Below are 26,079 nucleotides of genomic sequence, written 5' to 3' on the forward strand. Positions count from 1 at the left end.
GTGATGTGCACGCTTATATCTTTCCATTTTTCTATATTTACATGGCTATTTTATTGATCATCTTATGATTGTGGACTTAGTCACACTGGCTGTGTTCTCTTCTGGTTGGCAATTACAACTGCTGACATGTATTGCACGCTGCACTTTACAGTTCACCTACATGTGCTTGCACTTATATTTATATAGGGATGACCGTCTCTTGGACTTTAACATGTTGTTGATGGCATTCCTTGTCATCTTTTAGCCCTGTTTTGCACTGCTTGTCTGGTCATTTTATTGTGTTTAATTAATAAAACATTGGTCGTTTTGGATTCTATGACTGTGTGTTGCTTCTTTCCTATTATATTGCTTTTTGCAGTTGTCCCTATGTCCATGCATAGGTGGTGTTTTGGATTTACAGCTGTTTGTAATATGTAGCTATGTATGTGTATGTGTATATATATACATATGTGGTTTTTGTACTCTACTAACTATTATCCACTACCAAAAATGCACATTGGAATTCTTCTTTACGAAAACTACCATAGGATCATGAAGCTTTCTGTTCACACTGTGCATAGACAGAAAGCTGCCAATCGGTGATGGGAGTGTGATTGAACTACATGGCAGTGAATTTACTAGTCCTCTAGTGATAACCCCTTTCTAATAAACCAGTGATTTTAACAAAACTGAATTAAGCAGCCAAGAAAAAGGTCCCCATTCATATTAGACTGATGTCATCCGTATCTGCTGATATTGACGGGTTTGCCTGCCAGTCTAATGTATATGGGGGCGCTGGCCAAATGATGGTGGGAAGAGATTTCAATAAGGCATGTCTAATTTTAGACTGTCGATCGCATTTTTCTTTCTTAGATAAACCGTCAGCTGACGTGCCATCTCTGCCAACCCACTATACAAATGTATACTCGGCATGCATGAAGAACCCGTTGCCTGATGCTTTTCTTACCAAAGACAAAAGTATTAAGCAGAGGAAACCCAAAAGCTCGATTCTTATGCCCCTCAACATCTGCCACTGCACAAAAGTCAGGAGGCCACTATACATATCAAATGGTCATGCTCTCCAAGGTGTACTCAAAAATCCAATTAAAGCTATAACTTATTGATATGGTTTTAAACCTAGTGATATAGTTTTGACCTTACTACAAAGATCTACTAATACTATAAGATCCTTGGTGCCACTACGGTACAAGAATATAAGCATCTTCCACAGCAGAAAGACTTCCATACTGTGATCACATTCTGCATTAGAATGGCTTCCTGTCTTATACACAATTGAGGATACGTCATTGATGGAAAACCATGAATCTTGAAACTGAAGGAGTCTAGCACTCTTCAAATAATCAAATCCCTTAAACCCTACCTGGCAATATCCAGCACAAAATTGATTGGATTGGCTACCATTTATCTGATATATCAAGCCAGGTTAGTATAGCATAAAATGGCAAGGCTAAGTGATGTTTGAACACATTCTTGATATATTTTTAATGGCCTTTGGCTTGATCTCGAGCCATGGCGACTTGATGGATAAACAATCTATAGGATCAATGTTGTGCAAACCTAGATAGGTCCACCAGGGTCTTCTCCGCTGTTATCTTGAAAGTATCAAGCCATTGGGATGCTGGTCTTCCTCTTCACCTTGTTCCTTCTATTCTTCCAACCATGATGTCCTTCTCCAGTGGTTGCTCTATTTGTATGATGTGTTCAAAGTAGGCAAGTCCTACTACTTGGTGATCCTTACTTCGAGTGACATGTCTGGATTGATTTGATCCAAAATTGATTTGGTTGTTCTTCTTGCCATCTGTGGTGTTGATAACATCTTTCTCCAGCACCATATTTTGAGGCTTCAATTCTCCTTATTGTTTCTTTATTATCCAGGTTTTGCATATTTATGTTACCAAAGGAAAGACCAAACTATGTACAAGCAATGACAACATCTTGAGTGATTATTGAGTGATCATTCTAGATATACTGTATGTTAAAGTATGTCAAGGCATATACTGTATACACACCCATGCTCTCAATAAAATCATGCATGTTAGAAAATACAAAAATTCAGACTGGGTTACAGCACCATTCAACCCATAACGTAAAAATTCCAATGTTCAAGTCCTAGTGTAGCACCTTTTGTAGATGTCATTCAATCTACTATTTGGGTCTCTGTACCAACAGCCATGAAACAGATGGTGCCCTCCTTCGACAGACGACTTCAGACCAGACCAAGACACCTACTATACAATAAGAAACAGATTTATCAAGTTTTGAAATAAACACTTTATTCTATATACTCACAAACAGAGCTCAATTCAAGCATTTCATTTTAAAAAAGGCCTAGTACATACAAGTCTACTATAAGTAACCTCGAAGCACACTGATCCATAAGGCCCAACCATTATGGATCAAAGTGTTAAAATGGGGATTGGAAGAAAGGTAAGGAGTATCGTAAACAGTACACATATGTGCCAGGTCTGTAGGCTAGGTGACAACTAGAGATGGGAGAATTGATTTGCAGGACTCCAATCCAAAGAATATCCTTACCTCCTGTCATTCCCGACTCTTCTTTTGATTAGCTGGGCTGATGTGACATTGTTTGTGTCTCATGCTGTAATGTTTGCCCCAGGGTTGCCAACTTGATTTTTTAATTTTCCTGGACAGCTTAACAAAAAATCACGGACAGCCAAAATATTTTAGGGACACATTGAAAAACTATAATAAATTGTTAATATTATAAATTCATAAATTCATGTCTACCGCCCATAATTTTTACATGAAAGCATTAACCTCATTCACTGTGATCTGTGAAATGATGATATTTACAGTTATAAAAATGAGCTTCTCTAGTTTCCAAAAATTTACGGACGCATTACATTTTTTTAGCGACGGGAAAAAAGTCTGCTTATTTGCCAGACTGATTTCTGGATGGTTATCAACCCTGGCTAGCCCGTAAAGAGGTCACAGATTTCAGATGGTGGAGTTCTGTGAATTGATTCTTCCTTCACTATTGACAACCCTTGTGGGCAAAGAGTATGTCGGTGGTTTTCCATTTTGGAAATCCACAGTACTAGACCAAGAACACACATTATGTCTGAATAGAAAATGACATATCAAACAAATCTAGTTTAAAAGTGCCATGTTTTTAAAAATGGAAAATACTAAAAAAAATTATAAAAATGTCAGACTATCAAAGAAAAACATATTTGAACTCCTGTTCCCTTTAGTTTCCATATGGTTTTATGACTCATGACTCAGCCCAATGTCATAAAGTCCATCAATAAAATATAAAATATGGCTGTGTAAACCAATAAATCTGTGAATTGAATTCTTCACATTACCCTACACTTACATCATTGTTGCTGTTTCTCAATCTCGTGGACGAGGCTGGCTCCGAAAATACAGAAAACAGAACTTTACAGCAGAAACCTAAGAAGACTTGTGAATATCATGCACAATACAGCGGCAGACTACAAGAAGCGACTTTATTGCTTTCGGCAGACAAACAACCCATCGAATGTTTATACCGAGTTGTCAAAACATTTATTAATCCATACGAAGAAAATATGCAACATCTGCCGCTCGCTATCTGCTCGGTGGTGTAAATTTTCACTCTTTGTGGGAATGGCAAGACCTTGGTAAACAATTTAGAAGGAGGATAAGGACACGGTATTCTGTAAGCTACAGTCATCATCGTTGAGCGTAATGGACATTTTTTTTTCCCACAGATGAAACATCTGGCCACCATTAACCAAGGCATTGTGTAAACACCAACGCAGAGATAATCAAATGCTCCACGTTCATTAGAGCTCTGCTGATGACCATATTCATAGTTGGCTACAATTATCTCCACGAGAAGAAAAATTAAACCCAGGAGCAAAAAAAAATGTTATTGAAGAATGAGTCATTTACTTATTTGGCGGGACGTGTACTTGTAACATGAGGTCTGGAGATAAGATTACAGACATGCCCTCGACGTGACTGTCTTTAGGCCGGAATGTAAGTTCCAATAGCAAATACCATATGGGCAACAGAGAATTTGTTGTGAAGGGATGCAATTGCTTCGAGGAATGACTCAATTATAGACCGTGATACTGGATCTACTTCTAATTTAGGATTCAATTAGACTGAGAATTTACACAATCTAGGATATATTAGAGCTACCCATGCGACTTGTAGGTTTACTGTCCAGAGTATTTCCTGTGTAGGGAGCTGGTGTTTACATTCTGTGTTTCCCAGATGTATTACTTCACATTGCCTACAGCTTTTGGAAAGTGTGTTCATTGCCTCTCATAACCAAGAACATATAATAATATACAATAAACAGACTGATAGAAACATGGAAAGCATGTATGGCTTCTAACAGGATGAACCCACATGGTGCCATATGTAGAAGCCAAATGGAGAAAATGTGCAGGACACACCAAGATTAATATATTACCACAGAAAAATGATGTAATAGTCCCAAAATAAGTATAAATAACAACTTTATTGATATGCAAAGTATAAACAGGCCAAACAGTGACAATGAAGGGTTAAAACCGGCCCTCAAGCCATAGTTGCATGTAAGGGGAACAGAGCGGCACCGATAGTCCAGACAGTATAATGGAATATGGCACCCATACACAGTCCACCATAACTAACTGTTCCTATATGTACACAATAACCCAACAGTGGGGATACAAGAAAGGGTAGGACTTATAAAGCATGGGAGCCGAACACATACCAGATAGTATTAAGTGCTGGACAGGCGCCGCGGTGTCCACCTCCTCCCGACGCACGTTTCGGATGTCCCTTCCTCAAGGGAGGCATGATGCCTTGAGGAAGGGACATCCGAAACATGCGTCAGGAGGAGGTGGACACCGCGGCGCCTGTCCAGCACTTAATACTATCTGGTATGTGTTCGGCTCCCATGCTTTATAAGTCCTACCCTTTCTTGTATCCCCACTGTTGGGTTATTGTGTACATATAGGAACAGTTGGTTATGGTGGACTGTGTATGGGTTCCATATTTTATTATACTGTCTGGACTATCGGTGCCGCTCTGTTCCCCTTACATGCAACTATGGCTTGAGGGCCGGTTTTAACCTCATTGTCACTGTTTGGCCTGTTTATACTTTGCATATCAGTAAAGTTGTTATTTATACTTATTTTGGGACTAGTACATCATTTTTCTGTGGTAATAAATAAACAGACTGAGTAGATCATCTGAGCTAATAGTATAAATCACTCCTTGAGAAGGCTATATCTGAAACGGCGGTGGGAGTGCTGGTACCTGGAGACCGGTATGGATCATCAACAGTTACTTTCACATTTTTTTTAATTGACTCAATATTGTCATTTTATATTTATTGGATGGGTTTGAATTATACTTTATAAATCATGTTTGGACATTTGTGTTAGACTCACCAGGTGAAGGGAATCCTTCAAGCCCGAGGCCTGGGCGGGCACACATACCACGGGGCATCAGTACAGCAGATAGAAGGGGCACATGGGGCACAGACAGCCAAGGGACAGGAGAATGCAAGCATGTAGGCCTAGTGTGGAAGACCAAAAGCAGGCGCAGGACGTCAGAAAACCACAGACAGGTAGAGGACATCTAGAAACCGCAGGCAGGTAGAATGCAGAAAATGCAGGAAGTCGAAGGATGTCAGGAAATCACATGCAGGCAATCTCTGAAAGCAGAATTTAACTCGCACTTCCGGTAAGGGGGCCGGAAATTCTGCCCATCAGTGACCCGTCACGTGATCGCGGGTCACCAGAGGTCTGGTTGTCATAGCCAAATTGCTATGAGCGCCACCTGGCTGTTGGCATTCATAGCAACTGAGCATTTCTGCTCCATACAGGAGATCTGATCGTCGCCTCTATGTAGCAGAGCCGATCAGACAACTGCAGCTTCTAGTCTCCCATGGAGACTATTGAAATCTGCAAAAAGCAAAAAACGTTTTTAAAAATATTAAATAAATAAAAAATTATATAAAAGTTCAAGTCCCCTCCCTTTCGCCACGTTCAAAATGAAACAATAAAATAAAAATCAAACATGCACATATTTGGCATCGCCGAGTTCAGAATCGCCCAATCTCTCAATATAAAAAAAAATAACCTGATTGGTAAATGGCATAATGAGAAAAAAATTAAAAACGTCAGAATTAAGCTTTTTTTGGTCGCCACTACTGTACATTGCAATAAAATGCAATTATTAGCAATTAAATGATCGTATCTGCACCAAAATGATATATAAAAAAATCAGTTCGGCACGCAAAAAAAAAGCCCTCACCCAGCCCCAAATCATGAAAAATAGAGGCGCTACAGGTCTCGGAAAATGGCGCTCTTTCTTTTTTTTATTTGTCAAAAGTTGGATTTTTTTTCATCACTTAAATAAAAAAGAACCTAGACATGTTTGGTGTCTATGAACCCGTAATGACCTGGAGAAACATAATTGCAGATTGGTTTTAAAATTTAGTGAACATGGTAAAAAAAAATTTAAAAAAACCCCTGTAGAATTGCACTTTTTTTGCAATTTCACGCACCTGGAATATTTTTCCTTTTTTCCAGTACATGATATGTTAAAACCAATATTGTCATTCAAAAGTACAACCTGTCCCACAAAAAACAAGCCCTCACATGGCCATTTTGACAGAAAAATAAAAAAGTTATGGCTCTGGGAAGAAGGGGAGCAAAAACGAAAATGCAAAAAAGACATACCTCCGGTCATGAAACGGTTAATAAAACTCAAAAATGCAAAAATCCAACATCTGATTGCCATAATCCCACTATCTCACCCATCCTGTGTTCAGGGCTTAGGGGTCTGGGCAGCTGAGATATCATGAGTTTTTTTTAAACTCTTTGCTGTCTTGTCTAATTTGGAAAACTGGTGACCAAAATTTTTCATTACTTTTTTATGTTTGAATGTTCTCCCAATCTTTTTATGGATTTCCTCCAGTTACTATGGTTTGCTATGAGAAAAAAAGATACCAGCCTAGAATTTTTAAAGTAAAGGTTGGTTTACATTACCCGATTAGGCAACTTTACTGATCTGCGGTCATTCAATAGTCTATTTACATGGGCAGACCATTGTTAATGATGTACCGTGAACGATCTGTAATATATTGCTCAGTGCGCGTCAGCTGCCATTATTCTCGGCAATGCAAGTCCTGTTTATACAGTACGATGTACCACCAAGAAAGACCGATGATCTTTTGTAAAAACCAAAGAGTCATCCTACTCGATAAATAAGTGTTTTACTCATTCATCGGTTTTTTGGCAGCCTGTTCCTAGGAACACTCATTCTTGATAATCATGCAGTGTAAATCCAACATATGCCTAGGCTTTGAAATGCAATGTGGCCCAACAACAGCCACAATAGGTTCCAGTTGTAAATACAGGAGCAACTCACAAAATTAGAATATCATCAAAAAGTTAATTTATTTCCGTTCTTCAATACAAAAAGTGAATCTCATATATTATATAGAGTCATTACACACAGTGTGATCTATTTCAAGTGTTTATTTCTGTTAATGTTGATGATTATGGCTTACAGCCAATGAAAACCAAAGAATCTATGGGGTATTGTTAAGAGGAAGATGAGAGGCACCAGACCCAACAATGCAGCTGAGCTAAAGGCTGCTATCAAAGCAACCTGGGCTTCCATAACCCCTCAGCAGTGCCACAGGCTGATCACCTCCATGCCACGCCATATTGATGCAGTAATTGATGCAAAAGGAGCCCCAACCAAGTATTGAGTGCATTTACTGAACATACTTTTCAGTAGACCAACATGTCGGATTCTATAATCATTTTTCAAGCTGGTGTTATAAAGTATTCTAATTTATTGATATAATGACATTTGGGTTTTCATTGGCTGTAAGCCATAATCATCAACATTAACAGAAATAAACACTTGAACTACATCACTCTGTTTGTAACTACTCTAGCTAATATATGAGTTTCACTTTTTGCATTGAAGAACTGAAATAAATTAACTTTTTGATGATATTGTAATTTTGTGAGATGCACCTGTAAGTCACTTTAATGCTTACATTTGATGAATCTTGGCCGAAATCACTGATTTCAGTGGAACCTGTCGACCATCGAATGTGTATAGTGCTGTTTCCTCTCTACCCTGATGGCATATGTTGGATGAAAGAAAGGTTGGACAAGTTGGATTTCAACATGATGACCCATAGTCTTGTTCTCTGTTGTGGATTCTGTTTGTGGGCTCCCTTTGGTGGTTACTACTGGTACTGGGTGACTTTGGTGGGTTGCGGCCTTTGGTTTCCACCTGTCCATCAGTGGCTGGGTGTTTCCTATTTTACCTGGCCTTTCTGTCATTCCCTTGCCGGCTATCAATGTATTCAGATGTGCTCTGTTTGGTTCCTGCCTACCTGCTCCCAGATCTTTCAGGATAAGCTAAGTGCTGATTTTCAGTTGTTTGGTTTTTTGTCCAGCTTGCTTATTATGTCTCTATGCTAGCTGGTAGCTCTAGTGGACTGAGGTTCTCCCCATGTGCCATGAGTTGGCACATGGGTTCTTGTAATCTCAGGATGGTTTTTTTGATTAGGGTTTTTTGCTGACCGCTCAGTCCCCTTTTGTATCGTTCTGCTTTCTAGTTTACAGCGGGCCTCAATTTGCTAAAACTATATATATCATCTCTATGTGTGTGCCTTCCTCTCATTTCACCGTCAATACATGTGGGGGGCAACTATATCTTTTGGGGTTCATTCCTCTGGAGGCAAGTGAGGTCTTTACTTTCTCTGCAGTGCTAGTTAGCTCTTAGGCTGGTGCGTGGCGTCTAGAACCAACGTAGGCACGCTCCCTGGCTATCTCTAGTTGCGTTTGTCAGGCGTAGGGCAGCGGTCAGCCCAGGTTCCATCACCCTAGAGCTCGTCCGTAATATATTTGTACTTTGCTTGTCCTGTGCTATCCCTAGCCATTGGGATTCATGACAGTATAGCCGGCCCACAAAGTGTTAATTGTTTGGGCTGATGCAGGAGAAAGAGAAGTGTTTAAGGGAAATTTTTTTTTTTTTTTTTTTTTTCCCTTCAGAGTTTTGCTGCCTAGCCCTTAATTGCTGTCTAGCTGCTTCTTACCTCCTCTTAACCCTTGAATGGCTCTGATCTTAGCTGTTTAACATGGATGTCCAGAGTTTGGCTTCCAGCCTGAGTAATCTCGCGGCAAAAGTTCAAAACATACAGGATTTTGTTGTTCACACTCCCATGTCTGAACCTAGAATTCCTATTCCAGAGTTCTTTTCTGGAGATAGATCTACCTTCCTGAATTTCAGGAACAATTGTAAATTGTTTCTTTCCTTAAAATCTCGCTCCTCTGGAGACCCTGCTCAACAGGTCAAGATTGTAATATCTTTCCTGCGGGGCGACCCTCAGAATTGGGCATTTGCATTGGCACCAGGGGATCCTGCATTGCTCAGTGTGGATGCGTTTTTTCTGGCATTGGGATTGCTCTATGAGGAACCTAACCTGGAGATTCAGGCTGAAAAGGCTTTATTAGCCCTCTCTCAGGGGCATGATGAAGCGGAAATATATTGTCAGAAGTTTCGGAAATGGTCGGTGCTTACTCAGTGGAATGAGTGCGCCCTGGCTGCAAACTTCAGAAATGGTCTTTCTGAGGCCATTAAGGATATTATGGTGGGGTTCCCTACGCCTACAGGTCTGAATGAGTCTATGGCTATGGCCATTCAGATTGATCGGCGTTTACGGGAGCGCAAACCCGTGCACCAGTTGGCGGTGTCTTCTGAACAGGCACCTGAGACTATGCAATGTGATAGAATTCAGTCCAGAAGTGAACGGCAAAATTATAGGCGGAAAAATGGATTGTGTTTCTATTGTGGTGATTCAGCTCATGTTATATCAGCATGCTCTAAACGCACAAAAAGGGTTGATAAATCTTTTGCCATTGGTACTCTGCAGCCTAAGTTCATTTTGTCTGTGACTCTGATTTTTTCACTGTCTTCCATTTCCGTCGATGCCTATGTGGATTCGGGCGCTGCCCTGAGTCTTATGGATTGGTCATTTGCTAAACGCTGCGGTTTTAGTCTGGAACCTCTGGAAGTTCCTGTTCCTCTGAAGGGAATTGGCTCTACACCATTGGCTATGAATAAACCGCAGTATTGGACACAAGTGACCATGCGCATGACTCCCGTTCATCAGGAGGTGATTCGCTTCCTTGTACTTTATAATTTACATGATGTACTAGTGCTTGGTCTGCCATGGTTACAAACTCATAATCCTGTCCTGGACTGGAAAACAATGTCTGTGTTAAGCTGGGGATGTCAGGGGGTTCATGATGATGCACCTCCGATTTCAATCGCTTCATCTACTCCTTCTGAGATCCCTGCGTTTTTGTCTGACTATAGGGATGTTTTTGAGGAGCCTAAGCTCAATTCGCTCCCTCCGCATAGAGATTGTGACTGTGCTATAGAATTGATTCCTGGCAGTAAGTTCCCTAAGGGTCGTTTATTTAATCTGTCACTGCCAGAGCATACTGCTATGCGGAATTATATTAAGGAGTCCTTTGAAAAGGGACATATTCGTCCATCTTCGTCCCCTCTGGGAGCAGGTTTTTTTTTTGTGGCAAAAAAAGATGGTTCCCTGAGGCCTTGTATAGATTATCGCCTTCTGAATAAGATTACAGTCAAGTATCAGTATCCATTGCCATTATTGACTGATTTGTTTGCTCGCATTAAGGGGGCTAGGTGGTTCACTAAGATAGATCTTCGCGGTGCGTATAATCTGGTGCGGATAAAACAGGGTGATGAGTGGAAAACCGCATTTAATACGCCTGAGGGCCATTTTGAGTATTTGGTAATGCCTTTTGGACTCTCCAATGCTCCATCAGTCTTTCAGTCCTTTATGCACAATATTTTCCGTGAATATCTGGATAAGTTTATGATTGTGTATTTGGATGATATTTTGGTGTTTTCTGATGACTGGGAGTCTCATGTTCTACAGGTCAGGAAGGTGTTTCAGGTTCTGCGGGCCAATTCTCTGTTTGTGAAGGGCTCAAAGTGTCTCTTCGGAGTCCAGAAGATTTCTTTTTTGGGGTACATTTTTTCTCCTTCTACTATTGAGATGGATCCCGTCAAGGTTCAGGCGATTTGTGACTGGACACAACCTACATCTGTTAAGAGCCTTCAGAAGTTCTTGGGGTTTGCTAATTTTTATCGTCGGTTCATTGCTAATTTTTCCAGTATTGTCAAACCTTTGACTGATTTGACTAAAAAGGGTGCTGATGTTGCTGATTGGTCTCCTGCGGCCGTGGAGGCCTTTCAGGAACTTAAGCGCCGGTTTTCTTCTGCTCCTGTGTTGTGTCAACCAGATGTTTCACTTCCTTTTCAGGTTGAGGTTGATGCTTCCGAGATTGGAGCGGGGGCGGTTTTGTCACAGAGAAGTTCTAATGGCTCGGTGATGAAGCCATGTGCATTCTTCTCTAGAAAATTCTCGCCCGCCGAGCGCAATTATGATGTGGGTAATCGGGAGCTTTTGGCCATGAAGTGGGCATTTGAGGAGTGGCGTCATTGGCTTGAGGGTGCTAAACATCGTGTGGTGGTCTTGACTGATCACAAGAATCTCATTTACCTTGAGTCTGCCAGGCGTTTGAATCCTAGACAGGCTCGTTGGTCGTTGTTTTTTTCTCGTTTCAATTTCGTGGTTTCATACCTGCCAGGTTCAAAGAATGTGAAGGCAGATGCTCTTTCCAGGAGTTTTGTGCCTGACTCTCCTGGAGACTCTGGGCCTACTGGTATCCTTAGGGATGGGGTAATATTGTCCGCCGTATCCCCAGACTTGCGACGTGCATTGCAGGAGTTTCAGGTGGATAAACCGGATCGTTGTCCACCAGAAAGACTGTTTGTTCCGGATGATAGGACCAGTAGAGTCATCTCCGAGGTCCATTCTTCTGTGTTGGCTGGTCATCCTGGAATATTTGGTACTAGAGACTTGGTGGCCAGGTCTTTTTGGTGGCCTTCCTTGTCTAGGGATGTGCGTACCTTTGTGCAGTCTTGTGAAGTGTGTGCTCGAGCTAAGCCTTGCTGTTCTCGGGCCAGTGGGTTGTTGTTATCCTTGCCCATCCCGAAGAGGCCTTGGACGCACATTTCCATGGATTTTATTTCTGATCTCCCGGTTTCACAGAAAATGTCCGTTATCTGGGTTGTGTGTGACCGCTTTTCTAAGATGGTTCATTTGGTGCCCTTGCCTAAGTTGCCTTCCTCCTCTGAGTTGGTCCCTTTATTTTTTCAGAACGTGGTTCGTTTGCATGGGATTCCGGAGAATATCGTTTCTGACAGGGGATCCCAGTTTGTGTCTAGATTTTGGCGGACGTTTTGTGCCAAGATGGGCATTGATTTGTCTTTCTCGTCTGCATTCCATCCTCAGACGAATGGCCAGACGGAGCGAACTAATCAGACCTTGGAAACTTATTTGAGGTGTTTTGTTTCTGCTGATCAAGATGACTGGGTTGCTTTTTTGCCACTGGCCGAATTTGCTCTTAATAATCGGGCTAGTTCTGCCACGTTGGTCTCTCCTTTTTTTTGTAATTCGGGGTTTCATCCTCGTTTTTCCTCTGGTCAGGTGGAGCCTTCGGATTGTCCTGGAGTGGACGTGGTGGTGGACAGGCTACATCAGATTTGGAATCAGGTGGTGGACAATTTGAAGTTATCTCAGGAGAAGACTCAGCAGTTTGCTAATCGCCGTCGCCGCGTGGGTCCCCGACTTCTTGTTGGGGATTTGGTGTGGTTGTCTTCTCGTTTTGTCCCTATGAAGGTCTCTTCTCCTAAGTTCAAGCCTCGGTTCATCGGTCCTTATAGGATCTCGGAGATTCTTAACCCTGTATCTTTTCGTTTGGATCTCCCAGCATCGTTTGCTATTCATAATGTGTTCCATCGGTCGTTGTTGCGGAGGTATGAGGTGCCCGTTGTTCCTTCGGTTGAGCCTCCTGCTCCGGTGCTGGTGGAGGGAGAATTGGAGTATGTTGTTGAGAAGATCTTGGATTCTCGTGTTTCCAGACGCAAACTCCAGTATTTGGTTAAGTGGAAGGGTTATGGTCAGGAGGATAATTCCTGGGTGGTCGCCTCCGATGTTCATGCGACTGATTTGGTCCGCGCCTTCCATAGAGCTCACCCTGATCGCCCTGGGGGTTCTCGTGAGGGTTCGGTGACCCCTCCTCAAGGGGGGGGTACTGTTGTGGATTCTGTTTGTGGGCTCCCTCTGGTGGTTACTGCTGGTACTGGGTGACTTTGGTGGGTTGCGGCCTTTGGTTTCCACCTGTCCATCAGTGGCTGGGTGTTTCCTATTTTACCTGGCCTTTCTGTCATTCCCTTGCCGGCTATCAATGTATTCAGATGTGCTCTGTTTGGTTCCTGCCTACCTGCTCCCAGATCTTTCAGGATAAGCTAAGTGCTGATTTTCAGTTGTTTGGTTTTTTGTCCAGCTTGCTTATTATGTCTCTATGCTAGCTGGTAGCTCTAGTGGACTGAGGTTCTCCCCATGTGCCATGAGTTGGCACATGGGTTCTTGTAATCTCAGGATGGTTTTTTTGATTAGGGTTTTTTGCTGACCGCTCAGTCCCCTTTTGTATCGTTCTGCTTTCTAGTTTACAGCGGGCCTCAATTTGCTAAAACTATATATATCATCTCTATGTGTGTGCCTTCCTCTCATTTCACCGTCAATACATGTGGGGGGCAACTATATCTTTTGGGGTTCATTCCTCTGGAGGCAAGTGAGGTCTTTACTTTCTCTGCAGTGCTAGTTAGCTCTTAGGCTGGTGCGTGGCGTCTAGAACCAACGTAGGCACGCTCCCTGGCTATCTCTAGTTGCGTTTGTCAGGCGTAGGGCAGCGGTCAGCCCAGGTTCCATCACCCTAGAGCTCGTCCGTAATATATTTGTACTTTGCTTGTCCTGTGCTATCCCTAGCCATTGGGATTCCTGACAGTTCTCAAAGGAGATCTAGCAGTGGTTTACTTCAATTATGCTTGTGTATTGGACTGGTTAGGATAAATAGTTTTATTGAGTTATTTGAAAAGTAGCCCATAAGTGCTTCTAGATGACCCAACCTGTGTGTCCAAAGTTAAGAGCAGAGTTTAGAGTCATTTTCATAGTGGCTTGAACTAATTCAAGAAAGCTGTCAGAGAAAGCCCTCTCAATCATCTTCATTGATCGACCTCAGTCCAATACTGCCAACTAGTGTTGAGCATTCCGATACCGCAAGTATCGGGTATCGGCCGATATTTGCTGTATCGGAATTCCGATACCGAGTTCCGATATTTTTGTGATATCGGAAATCGGAATTGGAAGTTCCCAGTGTATGGTTCCCAGGGTCTGGAGGAGAGGAGACTCTCCTTCAGGCCCTGGGATCCATATTCATGTAAAAAATAAAGAATAAAAATAAAAAATATGGATATACTCACCCCTCCGGCGGACCCTGGACCTTAGCGATGTAACCGGCAGCCTCCGTTCCTAAGAATGCAGTGAGTGTAGGACCTGCGATGACGTCGCGGCTTGTGATTGGTCGCGTGAGCGGTCACATGAGCGGTCACGTGATCAATCACAAGCCGCGATGTCATCGAAGGTCCTTCACTCTGCATTCGTAGGAACGGAGGCAGACGCTTGGACCGGTGAGAGCCAGGGGCCGTCCGAGGGGTAAGTATATCAATATTTTTTTTTTTTATTCTTTATTTTATACATGAATATGGATCCCAGGGCCTGAAGGAGAGTTTCCTCTCCTTCAGACCCTGGGAACCATTCCGATATTTTGTGTCCCATTGATATGCATTGGTATCGGGTATCGGTATTGGCGATATCCGATATTTTTTGGGTATCGGCCGATCCAATCCGATACCGATACCTTTGCATATCGGAAGGTATCGCTCAATACTACTGCCAACACATCACTTCTGCAATTTATTACCCTGCCCTTGAGAGGGTGAAGCCACTGGGATGAACTTGTAAAAACCTCCTAGCTCTATGGTCTTTGTGGCTATGTTATGTTTATATCACATAATATCTTACAAAAACGTTTTTTCTTTCTCTTTTTAACTCTTTCGATTAATAATAAACTTGCTTTGAGAGATTTAGATGACTCACATTTTGCCAAGGCATTATGTTTGTTTTAACGTCTGATGTCTGGTTTGCTTATCATGATCTTATTTGGATTTCTGTATGCTGTGCAATGTAAACATTCAAGCCGCCTTTTGTGTACTTTTTAGATCCGACACTGTTCGGCCTCCCAGAATTTTGCTGTAACACTTTTAAATCAAATTGTAAAACTGGAAAGACAAAAAGCGCAAATAGGGTCTTATCTGATAACCAAGTGCCGTAAAATATTACAGTCACTACTTCTATAGAAGTAATTGATGAAAAGAAAATAGACGTGGCACTCACCCGAAATATGCTGCAATTCAATGTCCTTTATTCATCTTTACGAAGACATGGACATTAGAAAGGAGAGGCGGCTGGCAAAAAGAGGGGTGCGGGGAGTGAGGAGAAGGCGACGGCCGATGAATAAAGGACATTGAATTGCAGCATATTTCGGGTGAGTGCCACTTCTATTTTCTTTTCATCAATTGGTTCTCTGCTATGACTTTTTGTTGAGCACCTCCCGAGAAGCATTTGGAGCATGAGTGCGATAAGAGTCCTAATAAGAATCCAAGGATAACTACTGAACCTTTCAGTGCAATTTCACCTAGTGCCTTTCATCTCTGTCTTTTGGTGACTTCTATAGAAGTTCATCTCTCTCCTCGCTACTCCTCCGCTTCTCCTCACTGCAAATCTCTTCACTGGCTCCCATTCCCTCAGCGTATCTAGTTCAAACTACTAATACCTACAAAGCCATCCATAACCTGTCTCCTCCGTATATCTCTGAACTAATCTCCTGATATCTTCCCTCTTGTAATCTCCGGTCCTCCCAAGACCTCCTTCTCTCCTCCACACTTATTCGTTCTTCACTATCCCCCATCCTCTGGAATTCTGTGCCCCAACACATCCGACTATCAACCACACTCGGCTCCTATGGGCGGAACTTGAAAACCCACCTCTTCAAGGAAGCTTACAGCCTGCACTGACCCCGCTGCCTCCTCACCACTACCAGAGCTACCGCCTCACCAACATCGGAGCTCCTGCAACCTCCAATTTACTATCTCCTTCCCCACCATCCTGTAGAATGTAAGCCCGCAAGGGCAGGGTCCTCGCCCCTCTGTATCAGTCTGTCGTTGTTAGTTTGCTTACTGTAAGTGATATCTGTAATTTGTATGTAACCCCTTCTCATGTACAGCATCATGGAATCAATGGTGCTATAGAAATAAATAATAATAATAATAATAAAGGCTGCACTAGGACCACCAAGGTGATACATTGCAATAAATGAGGAATATGGTCCAAGGTCCAAAGGTACAATCACACACAAAGGTAAAGCATGAATGCGGTTTGTTATATCAACATGTTTGATCGTTATGGTTTGGTACTGATGAAGAGGTTTGAAAACCTTGAAACGCGTTGACATACTGTACCGCATTCATGCTTCTCCTTAGTGTGTGATTGTACCTTTGAACCTTGGGCCGCACAGACTCTGAACCACCATGTTCCTCACTTATTGCACTGTAACACTTTGGGCACCTTCAGTATAAGGAGCAACATATACTCTGTACGTTTTACTGTAAAATTTCACTCTATTGTCTAGAAATGATTATAAGCCTAGAATTATCTGCAATGGTAAAAAAAATAATAATATAAGTAAAAACTCATATTCCAGTCAAGGATGGACAATGGACGACATATTTTTTAATCCAAATTCATAGACCAACTAACCATCTGACGAAGAGATGCCGGCTGTTATAAAATACTTTGATGATTAACTGGGAGAGTGATTTTTCAGGGGTTGAGCTTAGTTGATTAGGTATTGCTGATACAGCAACCAAAAATTAATTTACATTATTTGACCAATTCTTGACAGCGTCATTTTCCACTCTTCCTGACCAGGCGAATTTTGGGGTTTTGTCGTATTTTCCCTTTAAAAGCTCTAAATATTTTTCTCGCTCAGATATTCAAATAATTTTTCTTTGGGACACAAGTTTTCTGCTATATATTCATTGGAATGTGGAAAAAGGTTGTCTTTTTTAGGCAGATTCAATTGGGCTGAATTATATTCAAACGCAATTGAATTTGATGGCTGATCTGAACAAATCTGCTGGAAATAAATGTTTGAGGTTCACTAAATAGAATGCATATCTCACCAACGATGGCTAAATGGACTCCTATGGATATGATTTACGTTTGCACCAGTAGTTTTCTTCGCACATGAGTCAAAGAACGATTCCAATCTTTATATTGCGTTCTCTTTCCAATTACATATAATGCAGGGTTCTAGTAACCTCGTATATCGTCTGTTCCACATTGGAGATTGCATTTACATCTTCTCCATGACTTATTGTACACCGCTGTGCACTCTGTTGGTTCTTCATAGATTTAGGATGGGAAACGCAATGTATAATAAACCAGGGACGTAGTATTGTTTCCTGTTGGCATGCTACCTACACTCCAAATGGCTTGGATCCAACATGTACAAGTTACAGAATTTCCCGGGCTCTGTCCAAGCACATTTTGCTCATATTATTTAAACTTACAGATTTTAACCACATCAAACTACTTGTTCCTTTATAAATTTTTAGACTAAAGACCGTAATTTAGTTCCCTGATTTCCATTAGACATTAGGCCTGCATAGAGCACGGTAGTGTCATGCCTGTGTAGCAACTCACTCGGGATTCATAGGTTATACACTAAAGACCGCAACTGACTCTGATGGTTCCTGTACAGACTAGATACCCTGACAACGCAGTCCCTAGCGGGGCCTGTGGGTACAGAGATAGCCCTAACCACAGACTAGTAGATGGCAACTCGGACTTAACCTGACTAAACAGCTATTGAATTGCTTCATGTTCCTCCTAAAGAGCCGGAGGACAGAGTGTGAATTAACTACACAAGGAGAACTGTGCTGAACAAGGGAAAGATCCCAGAGTGAATAAAGTAAATAACGGATTACCAAACAAAGAATAAAGCAAGTATAGTTAACAAATATACTGCCTACTTCCTGAGGATAAACTGAAGATAGGTGGAAAGTATAGCAAAGATACAGCAAAGCGAAATACCTTAGCTGAAAGCTCACAGACTAGCTGCAAACATCAATAGAACGTCAGGACATCTAAATGAATCTATAACCATCAGAAAACTACCAATGGGGAACAAAATATAAGTCTGCACCCAAAAGGTGATAGGCAGACAAATGAAAACACGTGCCGCCAAAAAGCAAAACCCACACACCCAGAGAAAAGGTTTGTGTCCTGTGGCTTTGGCAGAAAGAGATGCCGGCCACAGAACACAAGCTCAGGGATCGAATCCAGGAGTATGTCAGGTAGATTCTCTCATTCGAGAGAATTGAACCAATTCTGATAATCACACTTTTATCAGAGTGTCGGCATAGTGTGATCCAATTCTCTCTGATAGGGAGAAGATGGAGAAAAAAAAGTCTCCATCTTCTCCATTGTATCAGTCCATGGAAATCAGATTGCACTCAGATGTCATCCGAATGCAGTCCAATGGTTTTCACAGACTCATTGACTTGCAGGGACAAGTTAAACGCAGGCATGCAGCAGATTTTTCCATGTACGAGGAAAAATAAAGAAGGGCATGTGCAAGGCCCCATAGAATAACATTGGTCAATTTGAGTGCGATACAATGTTTTGGCTCCCACTAACTTTTAATTTTATTTTTTGGCTTGCTAGTAAAAATTTCTGCATTTATTTCAGAAACACATAATAATGTTGCTCAAGCCTTGAATACTTCTTATCCCCATAATGTCAATTATTTCGTCTTGTCTCTCGTTAAGTTTTCAAGATCAGAGAGAAAGAATCTTTATTTATACTGTTGTGGATACATTTTCTCTCCCGCACAGTTGAGGCCGTGTGTAGAAGCTTCTATCCGATTGCAGTAGAACCTCTGAGATGAACACAGATGGTAATAGTCTGCCTGGTTAAAGGTATGTAAAGTATTTCCAAACACATTTTGGAAGATGTATTAAACTCGAATAAAAACCTATTAAAATGCAAAAAGTTGCCTTTTCCATCCCACTCTTTTTTTTATTTTAATCTTCCTATTACCTTTTTACAGCCTATAAATATTGGACATCTGTTTTTCTTTATCAAAATAAAATATGCTTTATAGTCATATTGCGCAATTGGTCTGTGATTTACAGTTCTTTAAAAATACTTTAGATAATCAGGTTCCAAAAGCGGGATTTTGGAGGAGTTGGGTAATAATAAACCTAAGTCTGTAATTACCGGAAAAAAAAAATTGGCATTAAGGGTAGATAGGCCGCCACATATCAGGATGTTAACTCATTATGTCTCAGTTCAGTTGGCTGTGACTAAACTAAGCCATGTAGTGTGCAAATTTTTCCCAATTTTACCTCCGTACCACTCAGAAGAGTTATATGGACCATCCGAGTATGATGCCCGGGTTGTGGCACCAAAGGTAGTCTTGTATTGGTGACAGTTGACAAAAATAAGGCAAGGTACAAAACTAATAGACAAGCTATTATCATAAAATGAAGATTTTAGCATTATTTGTATAAAAAAAAATTGGCAAGGTTTATTTTTTCTGCATATCATGATCTTTATTTAAAAAAAATAGTAATCTTCTAGGTTTCATATTGGTTACTGGGGCTTTTTCAGACTCATACTTCCTGTTCTTTTTGGAAGAATGTTCAGCAGGTTCCGTATCAGCAGAGGCAGGTTACAATAAAAGTTAAAGCCTCTAGACAGCTAATAACACAGGATCCACAAATCACAATAGGTGATATCATAAATGACCCTGCTCCCCCTCCCTCCACAATTACCTTTGCACACACTCTTTAGACACATCAATTCATAAGATAGGCTTGGAGTCTGTCCATTGTGGCTAATGTACATGTGTTGTTTCCTGAAATAATAGGAAGTTAGAGTCTAAATAAAAGCCCCAGTGGCCAGTGTGAAAGTTGCAAGATTTCTATATTTTATTTTTAATACAGATTGTGATGTGTAAAAAAAAAAAAAAACATTGTCAAAAAATTGAAAAATAAATAAATTAGCTTCTCTTTAATGATTAGCCAATAAATAAGCTTAAAGCCTAGATTCACAAATATGTAATAAGTCAAACCCTTACGAGCCAAAAAAGTAAAAATAATGCAGGCTCATAAGCATTTGAGCATGGTCAAATATAAGAAGTCAAACTATGATCCTGCATTGACTAATACAATAGGTATTAAAAGGGAGAAAAATAAACTAAAATGTAACTTGGAAAAAACACAATAACCATAAACATAAAAGGAAAAAAATTATAGAAATAACCCTCAAAGTTATGTGTAGTGTGGCAATCAATGATGCATTGAGATTTGCCTTATGGAGGCCTAAATTGCGAGAGTTACAATCGAATAGAGAGCACAAAAAGTAGAGCACTAACATTTAACACCCCATAAGGGTAACAGTTAATTGAGTGCTTCAGTAGACTTCAACCAAATTAAGATAGGGATGAAACCAGGGCCAGTTTCACACATCCACGAAACATGGACCATGGTTGCTTTGAAATGCCTGGCCCAACCACCAGGTTTCCTGACCTGAGCTAAGTGCATCATAAGCATATATGAGGCATCTAGGCTTGGTATTGCGATGAGATCACAGTCCATAGTTCATAGATGTGTGAAACCGGCCTAAGGTGCAGTGCCATAATTTGAGAATAATGGGGTTTTATTGCATCACTGGATTGGGGCTACTAATCTAACTTCCCTGTCCCTAGTCTTATGCTTACCATCCGCTATCTTCCATCTTCAGTTGTTTCCGGTGACGCTCTTGTCGGTCTCCAGCAGTAACCTGCTGGATCCCTCCAGTGTTTGCTGGAACAAACTCAGTGTATGTTTGTGAGAGCTAGAACGAGGCCAGAAGAAGGCTCTCATAGACTTACCGTAAATTGAGAGCTTTATACCATTACCTCTCTGACTTCCGGTCAGTCAGAAGTTGTGGTTGCAAGATGGAGGTGCAGGACAGTAGCAGTGTCGGGAAGAGTGGAAGACAGAGGCTGATAAATATAATTCTTGGGTCAGGGAGCTTAAATTATTGGACCACTCCAGAGCTGAAATATAAAACCTGCTAAATTGGTGCTTTAATAGCATTGGTCTTCTTCCATGGGCCAAAGAGACCTTAAGGGTTCCCTAGACTATAGCGACCGGTTATGACTGCAATCTAATGTAGTTGTGCCCTTACTAAGGAGTGAGAAGAATCATACTAACTTTAATCTGGACAACATTTGTTGGGGAAATACCCATTTTATAGGGTAAACATTGACACTCAACATTTCATCCAGTAAGATCCCTTCTCTTGAATTGCAACTTTCTGCAGTAGAAAATCCACAATAAATCCACCACGGCATAAAAACATACCAAATCATTTGGGTTTTTTTTTTGCTTATTTTGTTACAGAAGTTATGTAGATTATCCCTTAACTTCCCTATTAGCAATCTGAGGCAAAACCGTAGTGCAGCGCCCCAGAGTCCTGGTCTTTGCAGTACTGTGGTTCCGCCACTAAGGGGAGCTATAGTACGTCTGATGGCACTGAAGGAGTTCATCTGGACAGGTATCACAGACACCAATACATTTCACAGCCGGGCCACCAGGGGGAGCTACGGGTTCTATTCATTAGGCCACTCCCCACCATTGTGGGTAAACTGGGGGTCAGGCAGGAAGTTAGACAGAAAGCTGACTGGGTTGGAACCAGGCAACACCTTGTGGCAGAGGGTGTTGTGGGAGAAGATTCGGTAGGGTCCCTGTCAGGGGTGGGATCCTGACAGAGGCTTGGCAACTTGAGCGAACGTAACGGGACCGTGCCTGCTCAGTATAGCGGCGGTACCCAAGAAGGGACTGGAAGCGAGATAGATTGTGCTGAGTGAGAAACGAGATCAAAGCAACAAGGAGAATACCAGTAGGAGTCGTGCTGTAAGACCGAGGCAACATCCTACTGAGGCGCACAACCGGCGGCTGGAACGCCGAGGGAGTATTACAATATTCAGCTTCAAGCAATACTCTAAACCAATGGCAGGACAGTCAGTCTAAGGCGGGCTGTCTCAACTAAATCACCTATGCAGTCTTGGGGGGCAACTTGTGGAGAGGGGAGACTCTAGGGTCCCGGAAGAGCTCCGAGCCTACCCGTCATACGGGTGCCGTTCCAACCGTAACATCAGGGAGGGACGGAGGATTAGCAGAACATCATCTAATCGAGTTGTGAGGGAACTTAAGAAACGGACACAACAGTTGTGGGGACTTTCCGTAAGCACAGCAGGGAAGGACCACAACACATAGCGCTAGGAGGTAGGCGCAGATTTCCACCTGTTAAGGGAACTCTGGAGGTGCCATTGGACCGGCCGGACTTGCGCAGCCTGGTTATCCGGATTCTGGACTGAGGACCCAGAGATCTTCAGTAAAGAGGTAAAGAGACTGCAACCTGGTGTCCTCGTTATTTACTGCACCGCACCACTACAGCATCACCACCTCCATCATCTATCCACATCTATTACCGTACGCCCCTCAGCAGGGTCACGGACCGGGCCTAGCCACCGTGACAACCCCAGAGCAGAGACTCAGAGGCCCGGTACCGGGTACCCCTCGGCCCTGCGGCAGTGGGGGCGCTTCAGTAGCATTAGTTGATATGCTACTATTGGGTCTTGGAGGTACTGGCCTGGCTGTTAGCCTCTTGCTCACAGAAAGTACTTGGTATGTGGTATATGGTTATACATTACTTGTTTTCTTATAGTTTTATAGTTTTTAAGGTTGAGCTTAGACTTAAGTCCTTCGAGTTCAACCAATATATTAACATGTTGATATACTTCTTTCTTTAGATTTCAAGACAAGAAGTGGCTGTGGGTTTTAAGGGGAAACGGGAGGAGGGAGTGAAGTTGCAAGAGGGGAGCCCCATTTTGATTTCCCCATGGGCACCTATGTCTATGTTTGTTTCTTCAGTTTCAGTAGCTCCTCTTATGTTTCATCATGTCAAAACGTATGTGGAGCAGATTAATTGAAGTGAAGATACACACACATGTTACATATTATACGTCTGTCTAAATTTGCCCAAAGGGTGAAACTTTTTTTTTCCTCCCCGTTACTCTAGTGATTTCTCCTCATACCAAATAAATCAACAGAATTTGATAATCTCCAGTAACCAGCCCTCGGGCTGCTGTAGAAGACACTTCATAACAAGTCGAAACTATTTTCTTTCACAAAAAAACACAGTCTATCTAACACATATGTAGGAAATTTTGAAAATATAAGAATGAAACTCACAATTCTTATGACCAGATTGACAAACACTACATGCCAGGAGCTGTCTACTGTTCATATTGCTTTTAATTACAAATGAGTGACTACGAAACAAGACAATCCATCATCTTACAAAGAAACGTGTTACCTTGACATGAAAAAAAATGAAAAAGAAGCTGAACCTGATTTCAGACTAAAACAAACACCATGAGGGGTCAGAGGTTAATAACGTGTTGTACAATGAGTCCTTTGTCCTTTGCGATAACATCTAACTCAATGGAATATATATGTATCCCATTGATTCTAAGATGAATGTGATAAGTCACATGCCCTTGGTGTGAGGTGGGCCAACACCATGACACTCTGTTTTTGACCATACTTGCCAACTTGGCAAAGTCCAGGAGATTAATGGAAAGAAGAAAGATCTCCCGGGAATCACAGAGGAATTGATAAATCCCCTATATGCTTTTCGAATTTCCCAAAGGATTGCTCTTCCCATTCACTCTGTCATGCTGCTAAGTTCAGATGCACATGCAGAGGGGAAAGGTGTGGGGATGGAGTATTACCTACTTTAAAAAGGGCCTATGGTATGCAGGTATAAATTGCTTAGCTTGTCACCACCTCTTGTCTCTTGGGAGACTATTTTGAAAAGTTGCCATTTGGCCATGTTGGAGTTTTTAACAGCTGCAGGCTTATGCAGTAGCAGAAAAGTGTTGAGCAGATAGCAGATGCCGCTGTGTTGTTAGAGGTTGTTTTTAATACTGTACTTTGGTTAGTTTGTACCACTGTACTACCATGCCGTGATGATGAAAATAATGGTTGCTTCCTGTAACCAAGTGAAACAGTTCACTTTCCTACAGAACATTGAATTATTCTGCTGAAAGCTAAAAACTGCAACAGACCAGAGAATTTTTACATACGGGCAGAATATTGATTTATCAGTCCCATGTGTTGGAAGGAGTAGCTATATAACTTTATTGTGTTCCAAACCAATTGGAAAAAAAACGATTTGAAGCCCGCCCACAGCAAATCAGTATAGTATAATTGAATTCTGGCTACGCTGGCTTAACACTAGGACTACTGGACTCGTGACCCCGCCTAGAACTACTGAAAGGAGTCATTTTGACTCCTTGCTTGTTTTCGTTTATTTTTAGAGTTTCATTTGTGGTTATTTATTAATAATTATATTTTTTGTAATGTATTATTATTGTGAGATCCAACAGTAATGCTTTTGATTGTTTGTTTTTTTTCTGCTTTTCTTATTTTTCTACAGAAAATAACAATAATTATAATAGACGTTTTTCAAACATTTTTTTTTATTCAAGTGCACACATATAAACAACAACTGAAGAACAAAAAGCAGAGAAAATGTAGGTGGAGGAGCATAAAAATGAAAATATGGCGCAGAATTCACCTTCTAAACATTTGGTGTTTCGCATTTTAACCCCTTAGTGACAGAGCCAATTTGGTACTTAATGACCGAGCCAATTTTTACAATTCTGACCAGTGTCACTTTATGAGGTTATAACTCTGGAACGCTTTATCGGATCCCGCTGATTCTGAGATTGTTTTTTCGTGACATGTTGTACTTCAAGTTAGTGGTAACATTTCTTCGATATTACTTGCGATTATTTATGAAAAAAATGGAAATATGGCGAAAATTTTTAAAATTTTGCAATTTTCAAACTTTGTATTTTTATGCCCTTAAATCAGAGAGATATGTCACAAAAAATAGTTAATAAATAACATTTCTCACATGTCTACTTTACATCAGCACAATTTTGGAAACAATTTTTTTTTTCGTTAGGGAGTTATAAGGGTTAAAAGTTGACCAGCAATTTCTCATTTTTACAACACCATGTTTTTTTTAGGGACCACATCACCTTTGAAGTGATTTTGAGGGGTCTATATGATAGAAAATAACCAAGTGTGACACCATTCTAAAAACTGCACCCCTCAAGCTGCTCAAAACCACATTCAAGAAGTTTATTAACCCTTTACGTACTTCACAGGAACTAAAACAATGTGGAAGAAAAAAATGAACATTTTACTTTTTTTTGCAAACATTTTACTTCAGAACCATTTTTTTTAATTTTCACAAGTGTAAAAATAGAAATTTAACCACAAATTTTGTTGTGCAATTTTTCCTGAGTACGCCGATACCCCATATGTGGAGGTAAACCACTGTTTGGGCGCACCGCAGAGCTTGGAAGTGAAGGAGCACCGTTTGACTGTTTCAATGCAGAATTAGCTGGAATTGAGATCGGACGCCATGTCGCGTTTGGAGAGCCCCTAATGTGCCTAAACAGTGGAAACCCCCCACAAGTGACACCATTTTGGAAACTAGACCCCCCAAGGAACTTATCTAGATGTGTGGTGAGCACTTTGAACCCCCAAGTGCTTCACAGAAGTTTATAACGTAGAGCCGTGAAAATAAAAAATCGCATTTGTTTTCACAAAAATGATTTTTTCGCCCACAAATTCTTATTTTCACAAGGGTAACAGGAGAAATTAGACCACAAAAGTTGTTGTGCAATTTCTCCTGAGTACGTCGATACCCCATATGTGGAGGTAAACCACTGTTTGGGCGCACCGCAGAGCTTGGAAGTGAAGGAGCACCGTTTGACTTTTTCAATGCAGAATTGGCTGGAATTGAGATCGGATGCCATGTCGCGTTTGGAGAGTCCCTGATGTGCCTAAACAGTGGAAACCCCCCACAAGTGACACCATTTTGGAAACTAGACCCCCCAA

The 26,079-nt window shown here is 41.4% G+C and overlaps 1 long non-coding RNA gene across 1 annotated transcript in view; it reads left to right on the forward strand.

Annotated features, from left to right (window-relative positions):
* Nucleotides 1-19,110, forward strand: part of LOC143809073 (uncharacterized) — a 127,780-nt gene extending 108,670 nt beyond the window's left edge. Inside the window, exon 3 of the long non-coding RNA XR_013222057.1 lies at nucleotides 18,943-19,110. This is a non-coding gene — a long non-coding RNA (uncharacterized LOC143809073). The remainder of the gene's footprint in view (nucleotides 1-18,942) is intronic.
* The last annotated feature ends 6,969 nt before the right edge of the window (nucleotides 19,111-26,079 follow it).

Source organism: Ranitomeya variabilis, chromosome 2, assembly GCF_051348905.1.
Source record: "Ranitomeya variabilis isolate aRanVar5 chromosome 2, aRanVar5.hap1, whole genome shotgun sequence".
Lineage (NCBI taxonomy): Eukaryota > Metazoa > Chordata > Amphibia > Anura > Dendrobatidae > Ranitomeya > Ranitomeya variabilis.